The sequence below is a fragment of the Achroia grisella genome, unplaced genomic scaffold, assembly GCF_030625045.1.
Source record: "Achroia grisella isolate CSIRO2021 unplaced genomic scaffold, CSIRO_AGI_Agris_v1 utg487, whole genome shotgun sequence".
NCBI classification, from domain to species: domain Eukaryota; kingdom Metazoa; phylum Arthropoda; class Insecta; order Lepidoptera; family Pyralidae; genus Achroia; species Achroia grisella.
Genome location: NW_026712891.1, coordinates 1,815,343 through 1,830,268, shown reverse-complemented (window position 1 = coordinate 1,830,268; position 14,926 = coordinate 1,815,343). Strand labels below are relative to the sequence as shown.

Here is a 14,926-nt window from a genome sequence, read left to right as displayed (position 1 = left end):
TAGTCATTAAATGTAATATCTAATCTCAATGATTATTTTACAACGTCTTGGAAACTTACCATACTTTAGATTTTACGTTCTCATAATTGAGCGGTAATAAAGACATCAACGCGTAATGACAAGTTTTTGTAAGAGTTAGATGGCTTGTGGTTGAAAGTTTTTTTATATAATATTATACCAGGTAATGATAACGCAACACATTTTTCAACTTTGTGTATTTAAAATTATATAAGTTAAATTTTAATTATTTATTAATGTTTATAGTAAATACTTTACTAATTTAGTAATTAAATTATTTGTATCAACAATAAAAAAGTAATATAACAAATATATTACAATGAAAAGTTAAAATAATACATACACTTTATCATATTATTTCTGTTTGTAGTTTGCGATATATCGCTAAGTATACTTAGGTAATTTTATGTCTGTTTTTTTTTTGACTCTCATCCAATATTTTATTCCATAGTTTTTAAATTCCTTATGGTATTATTTTGTGCATTGTACTTTGTTTTATATATTGTACTAGCATGTAAAACTAAGAATAACATAGGTTCTAAACTTTATATATTATTTATATTTTTAATTAGATAGCCACTACCTCTTAGTATGAAGTGATAAGCATCTCTTAAAATATTTAATAGTAGTAATAGGTACTCCAAAATGTTTGTCTTAGAAAATATTAAATTATTATAAGCTCGCATCTATATCTACAAGATTAAAGGCCTGCTAAACAAATTAGCGTGTGGTATATAATTAGGTGATGTAATTTATAATACTATGTTTTAAATATTACACAACACTGCGAAGATACTATACCATAAATAACCTAAGTTCTGGATCAAATTCATCATTATAAAATTAATTTTATATACCGAATATACCTATAATAAACTACTGTACAAATAAATAACTGATATGAATACTTAGATATATTTGTTTTTGTAAACACATACATAATATACATAGAAAACACCCAGACCTATACAAACAATCATACTCATGAATACCCATGTTTGCACCGTGCTAGGAATCGAACCCACGACAATCGAAAGTAATGAAAGCTAAACCGCTAGACCACCGACCCGAGGCCGACTATATTATTGATGAGTGTAACATGCAAATGTTGAACAAAGTACTGATCTACACCAATGCTGACGCCAATAGCTGACGGATATCCAACAAGCATAGCTAGATAGATATGGAAATTTCTCTTAATTTACATATCACTCAGCCACATTTCACTAGCAAAGGGAGCACGCTTACGCGATCTAGTATAAATAGATATACAGAACACGCCGACACCACGGCGTTTAGCATTAAATTAACTCGAATGCAATAAGGCGCCGATGTCAGAGGTATGCGACGTCAGGGGAACCAGCTTCAGTAAGTTGACCAACGGTAACCCGGTTGTCTTTATTTACATTTAATCAATGAGTCCATCCCCTAAAATTTAAACTTTGTACATATTCGTCTGAAAGGGATGCCTCTGATTCGCATACTAACAGTTAGCATTATTCGTTTGAATGAACTTCAGACTAGAGTAGCATGACACTTTAGTACTTAGGTATAGCAACGCATGCTTCAAAGCAATGGCATCAGAGCTGCAGTGACAAGTTCATAGCGCGATATTAGTTTTCAAGTTCTTCTATATTTTTCACTCTGTATTATGCTATGTTAAATAAATTATTATAATAAATTATGACGTAATGTTCGTAGTCCTTATATTATCTAGGCGTAGTTGGTCTGACGGTTTCGCACTGCCTTAATTCCGATGGTCGTGGTTTCGTTTCCTCGCACGGTAAAAATATTTGTTTCATTAGTATGATTGCTTGGTGGTGTAGGTGTTACCAATGTATATTATGTGTGTATTAATAAAAAAAACTATTTTATTTATTTATATCAGTTGTCTAGTACCCCTAAATAGGCTATACTTAGTTTGGGACGCTGTGTGACATGTTCTATGGTTATTATTATTAAAAGAAAAAAAAGTTGCCGCTTTTCATCAGGCGTGCCGTAAGTTTGTTTACCATTTCAGCTTTATAATAATATATATTATGTAAGTAAAAATGTATATTATATGTAAGTAAAAACCCTGTTACATATAATATAATCCTACAGGCTATTGCTGTATTTTCTTTCCTAGTGAAATGTTAAAACGTTCACATAATACATCTATATCTTTTATAGTTAAGTTCTTTTACTAGTTATTAGATACATGGATGTGTAGTACAAATAAGTACATAGTATGGGCGTAACTTCCGCTGGGAGAAAATATGTCTGTACTCTTCAAGACAACTGATACCGGCTATCACATAACAGTGCACTTTCTTTCCCTTAGAGCCAAATTTGGAGAGGATATGCGAAGTTAATGACGAGAAAATAATGTATCATTGATTAATCCCTTTCTCAAAGCCGCTTTAGAATGACAAACGGCCTAATGGTTTACCTGATGGAAAGTGGTAACTATTGCTTTAAACAGCACTATAGAAAATTTATTGTCACGCCTAAGACAACTTACTCTCATACGTTATCATTCCTGAGGACTAAGATCCCAGTCATTTAATGTGCATAACGGGCTAGACATATTAATTAGAAACATAATTCTTAACAAATAATAATACGACACAAATTCAATGCAATATTTTATCTATTATTACCTACCCTAGATTCTTACAAATACATGTATTATACATATAAATCTTCCTCTTGAATCACTCTATCTATTGCTAAAAGCTGCATTAAAATCCATTGCGTAGTTTAAAAGATCTAAGCGAACAGAATTGGAAGTGACTTCATTTTATACAGATAAAGATAAGGTGATATATTTCTTTATATAATCGCTCAATATATCTAAATACACATTTATAATGTATGTCATTCACATAGTAAAATGTATTGACTGATAGCGAGTGCGCATTTCGGAAGCGTATAGGTAGGCATCTACAAGCTTGTAGCGATAAAGATAGTGTCACGGAAACTTTACGGCATATTTTCCAATATACATTAATTTTATAAAAAACTATTTTATGCTGACTTGAATAGTTGACCTATAAGATTATTTCTGTTGACCTAGAAAATTATTACTTCACCGGTAACTATGTAAATTATCATTATTGCTATTTATTTTATAAGCATGTATTGAAAATAATTTGAGTAAGACTAGTAGTTGCATATTACTAATACCACAGATAACATAATATTACATACTAATACTATAAACCCGAAAGCTTGCGAATATAAATGGATGGATAGATATTTGTTACTCTTTCACGGAAACACTACTGAACAATTATGAAATTTTATACGTCAGAGTAACATATGGACTATAAATTTCATGCGGCTGTAATTGCGGACACAGTATCTAATAATTGTATTATTATACTTATGTAGATATTATTTAGGGCAATAAAGAAAATATAGAACAAAGTTCAATTAAGGGTATTACATGTACATGTAATCTGAAATTTTAATAAGTTCTAATAAGTTGTCTCACTAGAACATTATTTATTATAGAATGTTCCCATAAAACTGATCATCACTTAGATAACATAAATGTTACACTACTGCTCATCGTCTACGACTATAGTAATTTCTAACTAGGCAGTGGACATGAAACCTGCAGTAGTTCTTGGGAACATTATCGTTGCAAGTAATCTTCACACCCGGTGAGTGTGAACATTATGAAAAAGATTTATGTGGCGGTAGGATGCGCTGGCCCATTGCAGCGGAAGAGAAAGTTGATTTACGGTCTCAAGGACGAGGGCGTCGCTCCCTATGTTGCGCAACACCGTGAGATAATTGATGGGTCCGTCGCGGTCAGTACACCATTCTCAGGCGCATCGTAACCTCGACCAATTGGCCCTGCTTGCTTGCTATTAAATTGTTACGAAATCAGTATGCGGATATCAATTTAAGGACAATGACTCCGTATCATCTATTCTTATTCTCAGGGTCAATACTTTCTATTATATATTTATAGATATATACGAAGTATAGTTCCGTTTGAAGATGTATGACTATTTATGTATCTACACCATAATAAAAAAAATTTGATACCATTATAGTTTTATTATAGTTCAATAAATATAAGTATTATAAAATAATTAATACGCAAAGATTTAAATTAACTTTAAAATCGTAAACAGTTGCCGTGATTATTTTATTATAATTACTGTATGTCTCCTTCGCAAATAAACTAAATAAGTCTTAATTTTGTATATGCGAAAACAATGTAAATGTGTTTATTTTTATTTAAAAGTTTGTAATGTATGACTACTGTATTGATTTCGTAACAAATTAAAAAATATTAATAGTAAGTTACTCAAGGTTAAAATATACTTTTACACCTATTTATTGATCGTCTTATAATAAAATACTTTAAACTATTGTGGTATTACATAAAAAAAAACAGTAATTGAAAAACATAATTTAAGAATTGAATTTCGCTGTTACCGTAGTAATATTATTTAATTTATTAATGTAGTATTAAGTGTTTTTATTTAATGTAAAAAGTTGATTAAAGTATCTTGACCATAATCCTTCAGTATTGCCATTACTTTCACTGGCTAACGCCGAACGCCGAACGCCGCGAGCTACACAAAATGGCCTTACTACAGCCGTATTACGCAATCGCCTCATACTCGCCGTACACATAGGTAATTACTCCGAGAGAAAGTTGATACATTTTGGCGAGAAATGATCGACTGAGCACAAACTATAGCATGCGCTTCCGTTTCTTAACGAGCAAATGTTGCACAATTTGATATAGAGACTAGGAAAAATGAAATTTCGAATAGTTACACAACGACTAATTATAATCAATATAAATTTCTAAAATAATTTAGTATCAAATCACTTGAAATGGATAATTGAAGGTTATGTTCCACAAAAATGTAACATTAATTCATTCATTCATCAAATAAATTTATTCAGCAAAATTGGTATTAAATTCATGCAATGTTTATTTCCTTTACTGTAATAAATAATGCCAATTTGTTTACATTCTTTTCTTATTGAGGTAACTCAAATTTTAGCTCAAACTGAATTTGTTTTTTTTTATAAAAAATGCCTTTTTTTAATACAGTTCTTTTAAATTTGACTGAATTTGGTGTTAGGGAAAAAAATAAAACTTGACTTGCACATGTGACTAAAATGTCATATGAATTAATGATCGTTTATTTAGAATTTGAGAGTTTGTTTATAATTAACAGAGAAACAATAACCCTATCAACTGCCAAAATATATACGATAATTTTTGAGAATTGATAAAAATTCCATTTCGGAACTTTCCTTTTTTTAATTTATTCAAGATATTTCCAAGGCAGGCGGTTAGTATAAACCAAAACCTACTACAGTATGATGATAAAAACTAAGATTATGATATTAAAAATCTAAGAGATAATTATAACATAACAGTAGTAGCTTAGTAGAATAAATAAAGCAAGGCGAGCCAGACTCGAAAAATTACTTCGATATTTTGCTGTGTTACTTAATTTGATATTGATGTTATAGGTACTATTATTCAAAACTCTTACTTCTTTTTGGTCAACAACAATCAATTTTCGGTCAGTATTTTTTTGTGAAACATGATTAAATTATTTTTACCTAATTACTTGCGTCATAAACCAAAATAGTATTCATTTAATATTTTCCTAACATCATATTTCTATATTATTTATTTATTTATATCACATATTCAGTACTTACAGAAGTATTATCTCGGTGGCATATATTTGTATGTGACCAGAATCTTGAAAACCTGTAACAATATTATTTCACTGTTATTATAAATAAAATTAACAAATACTATTATATAATTTGAATTCTAAGTCTGCAATAATGGCACAATACGTAATCATTGTAGGTATATTTCGATTTTGAATTGTAGGTAATGTTTTCGAAAAGTAGATAGCCATCTAACATAGCTAGCGAGCATAAGACTATGTAGACAACTCTAGTATTGAATGCTAAAAATAGATACTATTAACATTCTGTTGTTTCTGACGACTATAATATAAATATACATTTAACGAAAATATCTACTAAATAATACAATTCCGATAATATTTTTTGATAAGAAATAAGTATGAACTATATTAATACAACTATTACACCGAAAAAGCATTGAAAGTCGAAATACTACAATTCTAAATAGAAGTATTATAAATTAGTTTCAATGTTCAGTATTGATAATATTAAACAGTACTTTCCCATTATATCTACATATATTAAACGACAGCGATCGAACATAATAAAATAAAAGCTAAAGAATCCAACCTCTTTTCACTGTTAGTTAGATAGCAGAAATCATGACTTCACCCAAATACCTACATTTGCATGCTTTGAAAACAATACAGCTTATTGGCACCAAGTCGACAACATGACATTCATATAAACGTGCTACACCTGTTTATTTGTTAAAGAAGATTTTATCTAAATTGCTTTTTACTTCGTACTTCTGCATCGGGACGTTTTTAATAATTAATAATTATCACACTTCACATATAAAATAAAATAATGTAAATATTGGAGAATAATCTATTGTTTTAATTTCGATTAAAATAAGTACAAATATATACGTTTATGATATAAATGTATGTATATAATTCACGCCATAACGGCCCAACAGAATAGAAACCAAATTACATTATATGCAAGTTGCTATTACAAATGTACAGCAACTTGCATATAATGGATGTATAAGCTTTATTATCGTAGATAAAATAATAAATTGATTATCAGGCAAAGTGAATTATGACTTATTTTATATTTTATTATTGTGTAAAACAAGCTACATGATTACCAATATACTAGTGTCAATCATAGTTACTCAATATTCAGGCAGATTAAGTTTGCGATTATCAACATAACTAACGATGTTTATGCAGTAGATTCTAAGGTAAGTGTTACCGTCTATTACTAGCAAGTTATACGGTTTAAAAAACGTGTTGAAGTTATTGACGGTTATGGAGATATTCTAGTGTGTAAGCATTTTAATTCAATGTCATAACGGAACTAATTTTGAATATATTTTGCAGAATCTCTAGCTTTTACAAAAGAAAAGTCCAGATGAAACTTTTAATCTAAACTGGTAATATAAGATCATAAGGTCTATGAATGATATAACGAAAGATCTTTGTTTCTATATTTCATCGTAATACCTACGCTCAACGCCTTTCCAAATCTACAAAAGTGAATTATAATATAAGTTAATTATACTCCATTGTATTGTGATGAAATTGAAAAAGAAATGTATCTATATATACCTACTATAAGTAGTAAGTGTAAACCATTGTCTCAACTAACATTATGATGTCACAAAATAATTCTGTTACCCAAGTAAATTACTCGCGCTTTGTTGTCGCGGTGAAATCGTCCTTGCAAACAATGAGCCTTCGCACAATGAACTATTTTCGCGATAACATGCCTTTCCGTGTCGGGACTTACAGGCGGAAAATACGAAAGTGAAAGTAATGAAGACTATGAACTTAGTATACACTAACCTAGGGTACTCACTGTGTACCAGAGCTAGGATACATGTAGATAATATTATACTCGAGAGTTATGATTGTAATGAAAGTTAGTTACGTAAATAGACAATATTGAAACTTATACCTAAATGTTATATATTTTTTTATTTGTATGTTTGTATATCTATTTCAGTTGAAGTGGTGAGTATATATATATATAATTATATAAGTTCAAACTTAAAATCTTAAAAAATAAGCGACAATTCGTAACTGCAGCAATTTGCTGGTTTTGTAATAATCTATTTTATTTTTCTGCAGTTTTTGATAAAAGAGGAAGTAAATTAGTAAAGGTTTGTTAAATAAAATTTATTATATTTATTTATTATTCAATTAAAACAATAATATTTTTTTTGTGATAGGTATTTACTTAGCGTGCTTTAGTAAAATTTGATAGAATGTTCATTCTGTTAAGACATATTTAAGTTAAATCGTACTGCATGGTTAGCTTTATATTACTTGTATTATGATTATAATGTCATTACCATAGGCAATTTAAAGATATATCTAACTAAGATACAATGAGTTATTACCAATTGAAGTTAAAGAGAAATATATTGTGATTTGAGAATGTGGCGTGTACGTAGTCGTAAATGCGAGATGAAAGTGGTGAAATCTATAGACCGCCCGCGAGAAATCTCCGCCATAATAAATAATGCACTAGTTCGGTCGAGCAAGCCCTTCAATCGTCCAACTGGTTCTACAAACTAGTATTTTGACAAGAAAAGTTAGTGCGACAGTCGTATTGACAGCTACGACTAGACAGTTAAAAAGCTGATTGCAGTTCAAATTCTACAACTAAATTAATAATCATCTATACTTGCATTTTCTATGCATTACTCCAATGTATATTATTCACTATTTATATATATTCTGTTAAGTCACACTGGGAAGAAAAATAGCTGTAGGATGGTAACTATAAAAATAGGTATTCTGATTTAAAAAATTTGGAAATTCTTAAATAGAAGTTTCAGTTTTTTTTATTTTATTTATATAACACAGATGAAGAAAGAGAGAGAGAAAGACGTTGATATAATTTCTTTATTAATTCTGTTATAAATTATAGAATCGGCAAGATAGACAAAAGGGCCTAATTGTGTTGTATTTACAATTATTATAATATACCTCCTGTTTCATCATTAGTTTAATACCTAAATATTAACGTATTTAGGTAAATATTTGAAAAAACATTAAACATGTTGAACAGTCTTAATTAAATTGTATTTAATACATTTTGTACAATAAGATTTAAATTATAAAAAGTATATATGTAAGACATTGTGAAATTTTTGAGATTGTCAATAAACTTAGTCTTTTGGACGTCACTACATATGTATGAAGAGATGAATATCTGCTTCGTTAGGAGTAGATACCTAGCTAAAATAAGTTGGGAGCGACCCAGTATGCACATAGGAGTACAAACGAGCAGACATCAAGACTTATCGTGTCTCGAATCTGACGTGTCACGCCGTGTCTCACCACAACCGTGAACTGTCTGTAACGAACTCATTTGCCGTAACTTCAAAACATCACATCATAATTGGAGCACAATAATGCGAGTCACTTTCTCCATATCAGTATTAAAATAATTCATAAAACTTTACACATATTGCGGATTTGTATAATGCTTTTGTTCAAACCTACTCTCGATTTCTTGTCGAGTGAATATGAAACATCTCGGATGACTCCGTGGAATATATATCTGTATTTTCGCAGCCAATGAATAAATGAAAGTGATTAAATTTTCATTTAATTTTTAATAAAATTAATACCAATCACATAAACGACCCAAATAAAGGTATTGTGATGTTACTAGCAATTCCTCTGAGAGCAGAGTTGACCGGTGTTCCAGTAGTAGAATCCATAATGTAACACTTATACAAAACGTATATAATACGTATTATATATAACACGATTATAATGATCTTATTTCGTAACCTAAGCATTCTCAAGTTCGTTCATTTAAAAGGAACTGTGAGACTATAATAATATAATATATATATAATAAATATAAATGTATATCTATTAAGTTCGAAATTCTATGATTATATTTTTTCTCTTGTATCGCCTTTAAATGTTGATGCAATCAGTATTATAATAAATGAAATAAAAACAGATACATCATACACTGGAAAATTCTTAAAATTATCAAATCTATCATAATAGTACCAATACATATCATATAGTGTACAACTAGCAATATGTTAATAGAAATGAAATAATAAAACATAATTTAATAAATTATTTTTAAAATTAATTTTCACATACAAATACATATTATGGAAGGTGTTATTCAGATATAAAATCTTTCATGTTTGTATTGTAGCTGAATAACAAAAGTGAAATCCGTTAATTTCCCTGCGGCGGATGGATAGTGGCGCCGGCGCAGGCGCGGGCGCTTTTGTCACGATTAGAAACATATAGGGGCGCTATCGTCTCGTTACATGCCGAATACGGGCGAAGCTTTTTGCAACTTGTTTGATTACATAAATTACATGGGGATTAACTATGCTATAAAGATACGAAACACTTTCTAATCATATTATGATAGAGATGCTATATCAATAATGCAGGCTAATGTGTACGAAAATTTACAAAAAATGTTGAAATAGTTAATACAAAGGAATATATTTTTTACCATTAGGAATTAAATAGTAGTTATTTTAGTCAGATTCAAATTCATGAACAATTTATTCAGATAGAACATTTTACTCACTACACAGTTTTTGTTATAATATTTATTCCACACTGTGCTTTCACTATTAGTTTAAAAATTTGTAAATTAGTAATTAATACTTGTATAAATTATATACCACGTTTAATTAGGTGTTAAGTATAAAGAGAATAACAACAAATAGTAGAGTAACTTAAACATCTCTCAATTCAATATTTATATATTACGAGTAGAACTATATTTTATATGAAATAAAATCAATTTATCTGCATATTGTATCGTTTGCAACGAGCCTTAAACCATAGCCTCGAGCAATCGATTCGATCAAAACAATCAGTGGAAAGCTGTTAGTCACCTGACCACTGTTCGCATAACCGCATTCCTTGGCAGTTCCATCCTAAAATATAAAATACCACGACTGAGAGCGTTATTAAAAACATCTTCATTATTGGGTACTTCGTATAGTTGTCTTATAATCATGTTGACCGTGTTTATAGAGAATAGCAGTTCATGACTCATTTCCCAAGCAAAAGAAAACAGTCCCACTTCCAAACTATGCCTTGGAACAATACCCGAGGCAGGTGTACTCCCGCGCCGCGTTCTGATCTGATCGTATTATAAAGAAACTATAAACAATGTAAACGTAAGCTCTAAATACTTTTGTGTTAATTTAAATATCTCGCAATTAACTGCTTTCGTTGAAGTACATGTTTCGTATTTATTGATATGTTAATAGTTTATATCATTTTAAATCTTATCTATATATATCAGAAAAATCTACTTATATATGATATAAATTAGTTATTAACAATATGTTTATAACCCTATTGTTATAATCGTATTTTTTATTTTATATTGTAGCCATTCAACAGAAATTTACATTGCTATATCTTTTAATAGGGGATCCTTTATCAATTACCTGTAATAGAATCTAAATATGAAACCCCTTAACAGTTCATTTTCCAAAAATACTGAATATGTAATTACATCAATTAAATGATTGTTCTTTTTCATAGTTACTTTGTTATTTTAATCTCTGTCTCTACATCTTGGATTACCATTCATTCTTTCACTTTAATTACAATATTAGGTGCACACTGCTCATCTACTTTCCCAAGATTAAATTAAAACTATTTTCACCCAACCATCATAAAAATCTTATTTATTTATTGTACTTATTAAACGTATAAATAAAATACTATAAAATTTAATGCATTTAACAAGTATGATATTATTTATTGTTCTCAATGCATGCGTAAATGCAATTAAACGATGTTTATAGGTGACATTGTAGGGCTGAGGAACTTACGCTAACTACGAAACCTGTTCCTGTAGGTACAGCATACTTGATAAGATATTAAGTGCCTGCTACTCCTCATATTGAAATCTAGTTTCCTAGCATAGCAATGATTATGGTAATTATAGTCATAAACATTAATAGGTAATTTCCTATGTTTGCGTTGATACTATGCGCTTATGACCATAAAGCATACTTGAAAATAATAGCTATGAAAATATTAAATTCAATCTACTTGATAAATGAAATATCCTTTTACTAATAAGTAACGCATATACATTTACAATAAGTCTTTATAAATAAATACCACCAGCATTCTATTATTTGGTCTATCTTTATATATCTTGATATACTTTATATCATATAAGTCATCTGCGTAGGTACGTCCGTCACACCTAATTCAGCTGCCAAATAGTTTGCTTCATAAGATGTGTTTTCGTTGAAGGGTTAGACAAAGCAAATTGTAGGATACGAAAATATGATAACTTAATCCCCCGAATAATTACGCATGAGTGGCATCACAGGTGCCACATGATGACGTGATGCTTATGATCCTAATACAGTATGTAGACGACGGCTTTTAGAAACCATTAGTTCGGCCGTCAGCTTATTTGCCATTCCAATAGGTACTTATAAAAATCTGCATTCTACTTACTACATTTACACTGTATTTTTCTAAAAAAATAATATATTAATTGAAACCGTAAAAGTGAAAATCTCTTCGCTTGCCTCGAGGAATGTCTGTACAGTATTCATATATTTACATAATGAACGTACATTTTTTGGCGAGCGTAACTTTCAATATTAACAATGCCTACAAGTTTGCCGTATGATGAGGATTACTAGACACATTTTGAATATCTATAGGGTGTTCACTAAACATTTATCAAGTGTTATCGAGAGATGGGTTTGATGGAAGAGCGGCAAATGTGAGGAGTGCCCCGCAACTGACACACTGACTCGCTTTCCAGTCGTAACCGCTGACATTGCGTCCAGATGCATAAGTATGCTCACTTGCGTCTCACATTTACACTCTATAGATAACGATAGATATCGTTCAAATAAGAATACGTCGTTATATTTATATGCCACTTAAAAAACGCGAAAAAGTGAAAAATCTTGATTAAGTTTATATTGTAGATTACCTACCAATCTTTCAACTTTTAATGCTACTAGTTCAAAATGCTAGTTAAAATTTTCTAGCTTATATAAGTCTACATAATTTAAATATAATTATTCTGAAAATTGTTTAATTACAATTTCGTCAGAATTAGTTTTATACAAAATAATAATTGTATACCAATTAAGTAGACCTAGTCACTTTTATATTTATAATAATTATTTTATTTGTATGGACTTACGTACATAGTATATCTTCAAAGAACAAATATATCGAGCAGGTTTAAATGAAATTGTTGATAGGGTCCGACTGTCCGAGTCAGTTGAAGGTGGGACGACCAAGTGTTACGTGCTGGAAAGGGTCATATGACGAGTACTCTTAACCGACGAGTATACATGAATAGATTGATTATTTTCAATTGTTTCAGCCTACCCAAAAAAGAAAGGGATTTAACGTATGTATATTTATTTGTATAGGTATGAAAATGTATATCTAGATCAATTCAATAACCTTGAATTATGGCCGATTTAACGAAATAGCAAAATTACATACAGTTTACATAAAATTTCTTTTATTTAAGAATATTTACATTTAAAAAATGACGACAATCAATATCGTAAAACTTTACTGCAGAAGCGTATTTATCATTTGATATGTAGATAATTTATTAGCATCCGATATATAAAAAAATGATTCTACTGTTAGACTTCCAATTATCTATATAACTACGAAGTATGTACTTTATAATTACTAAATTCAATCAATCGTGGTGTAATGGTTTAGGATACCGCCTTACTTCCGATGGTCGCGGATTCGATTCCTCCCACAATACAAACAGAGTATGATTGTTTATACGGGTTTGGAGTTTTCTATGTATATATATATATATATATTTTTTTTTAAATACCTATGCATTTGTAGCTTGGGACTAGATGACGCTGTGTGAATTGTCCAGGGATACTATTATTATCTAGAGTACTTCCAGTCTCATTAACTAGTGAAATATATTGCACCATGAAGAAACTAACGTGTCACATCTTCTTGTAAGTACCTATCATATGTTTGTCTTGACGGAAATTAAAACTGGACATGCTCATTAACGCTTTCACCGCGGGGTTTCCGTTACATTCGAAAATTAACTCGTAAACATGAAACCTATATCTACACAGAAAGAGAAAGTGACAATTTTATTGTCATGTATCGATATTATTGCTTATTTAAGTAAGAAACATGACATCAAATTGTAATAATTTTCTGAATTCAGACGTAATATGTAAATATTTAACTATACTTAAAAATCCGCAATTAGGCCGTGTATGTATATGGAAAAATTTTATATATATTTTATATATTCCCTTAATGAATGTTATTTCAGAATATATTAAATAAATACACCATTTGACTACTTATATATAAAAAATAAGTAAGAAGTAGATGATAAATATAATATGGCCTAGCTACTGCATTTACAAAGTATAGTAGGTACACAATTATTCAAATAATTTGTATTAATTACTTTGGAAAAAATATTAGTACTTATATTTACTCTTTACTTTTTTCTAACAATAACAATCCTATTACAAACAGGACGTTAAATGATTGTTTCGTTGCTAATTAGCACATGTCTTGTCATGTAAGAGTACCTACTACTACTATACTAAGTGATGGAATGCAATTTCATCCGTCCCTTGAAACAAAGTTACTAATAATTGTACTAGTATTTACTTAGTACTCCAAACGCGTGTTAATTTCTAGATTGCTATCTACCGATAATAATCAAATAACAACAATAATGAAGAATCTATATAACTCTCTATATTACCTACTATTCGATTAACAAATCGCTTGAAAATTTATGGATGGTGTATTGATACGTTTCATAAAAGTAATCTTTTCCACCCGTTGTTCATTTAACTTTCTTTATTTTAATCGTCGATTCATAATTAACTAGATATTTAGAAAAAAAACTCCTAATTCAACGAGCCATTTTCACTTTTAAAACAGATCGTCACGAATTTATGATTTTATTAGTTATAATAATATGTCCATATAAAAGAGGATAAATATAATTATGATTGCGACTAAAGTGATAACTTTTTAGTGCTTATAGCTTTAGCAACTCATGTTGTGATTACACAAGGCATAAGTACACAATCCCTGAAGATGTCAAAGCACCGTGACGATACTTAGTTACAAAACTTGAGTGCATCCAAACAATGGAATGGGAAGTTATATACACTGTGGACCGATTTTGCAACACAGTAAGCAGTGGAACCGTTTCAGTAATAGCTTTTGTTGTTACTATA

General features: G+C 29.8%; 1 protein-coding gene across 1 annotated transcript in view; it reads right to left on the bottom strand.

Annotated features, from left to right (window-relative positions):
• LOC131845920 (cuticlin-4) overlaps positions 1-14,926 on the bottom strand; it is a 38,254-nt gene that overhangs the window by 21,559 nt on the left and 1,769 nt on the right. The window contains exon 2 of the mRNA XM_059195081.1: positions 5,710-5,761. The gene's annotated coding sequence lies outside the window, so the exon portion shown is untranslated. The remainder of the gene's footprint in view (positions 1-5,709; positions 5,762-14,926) is intronic.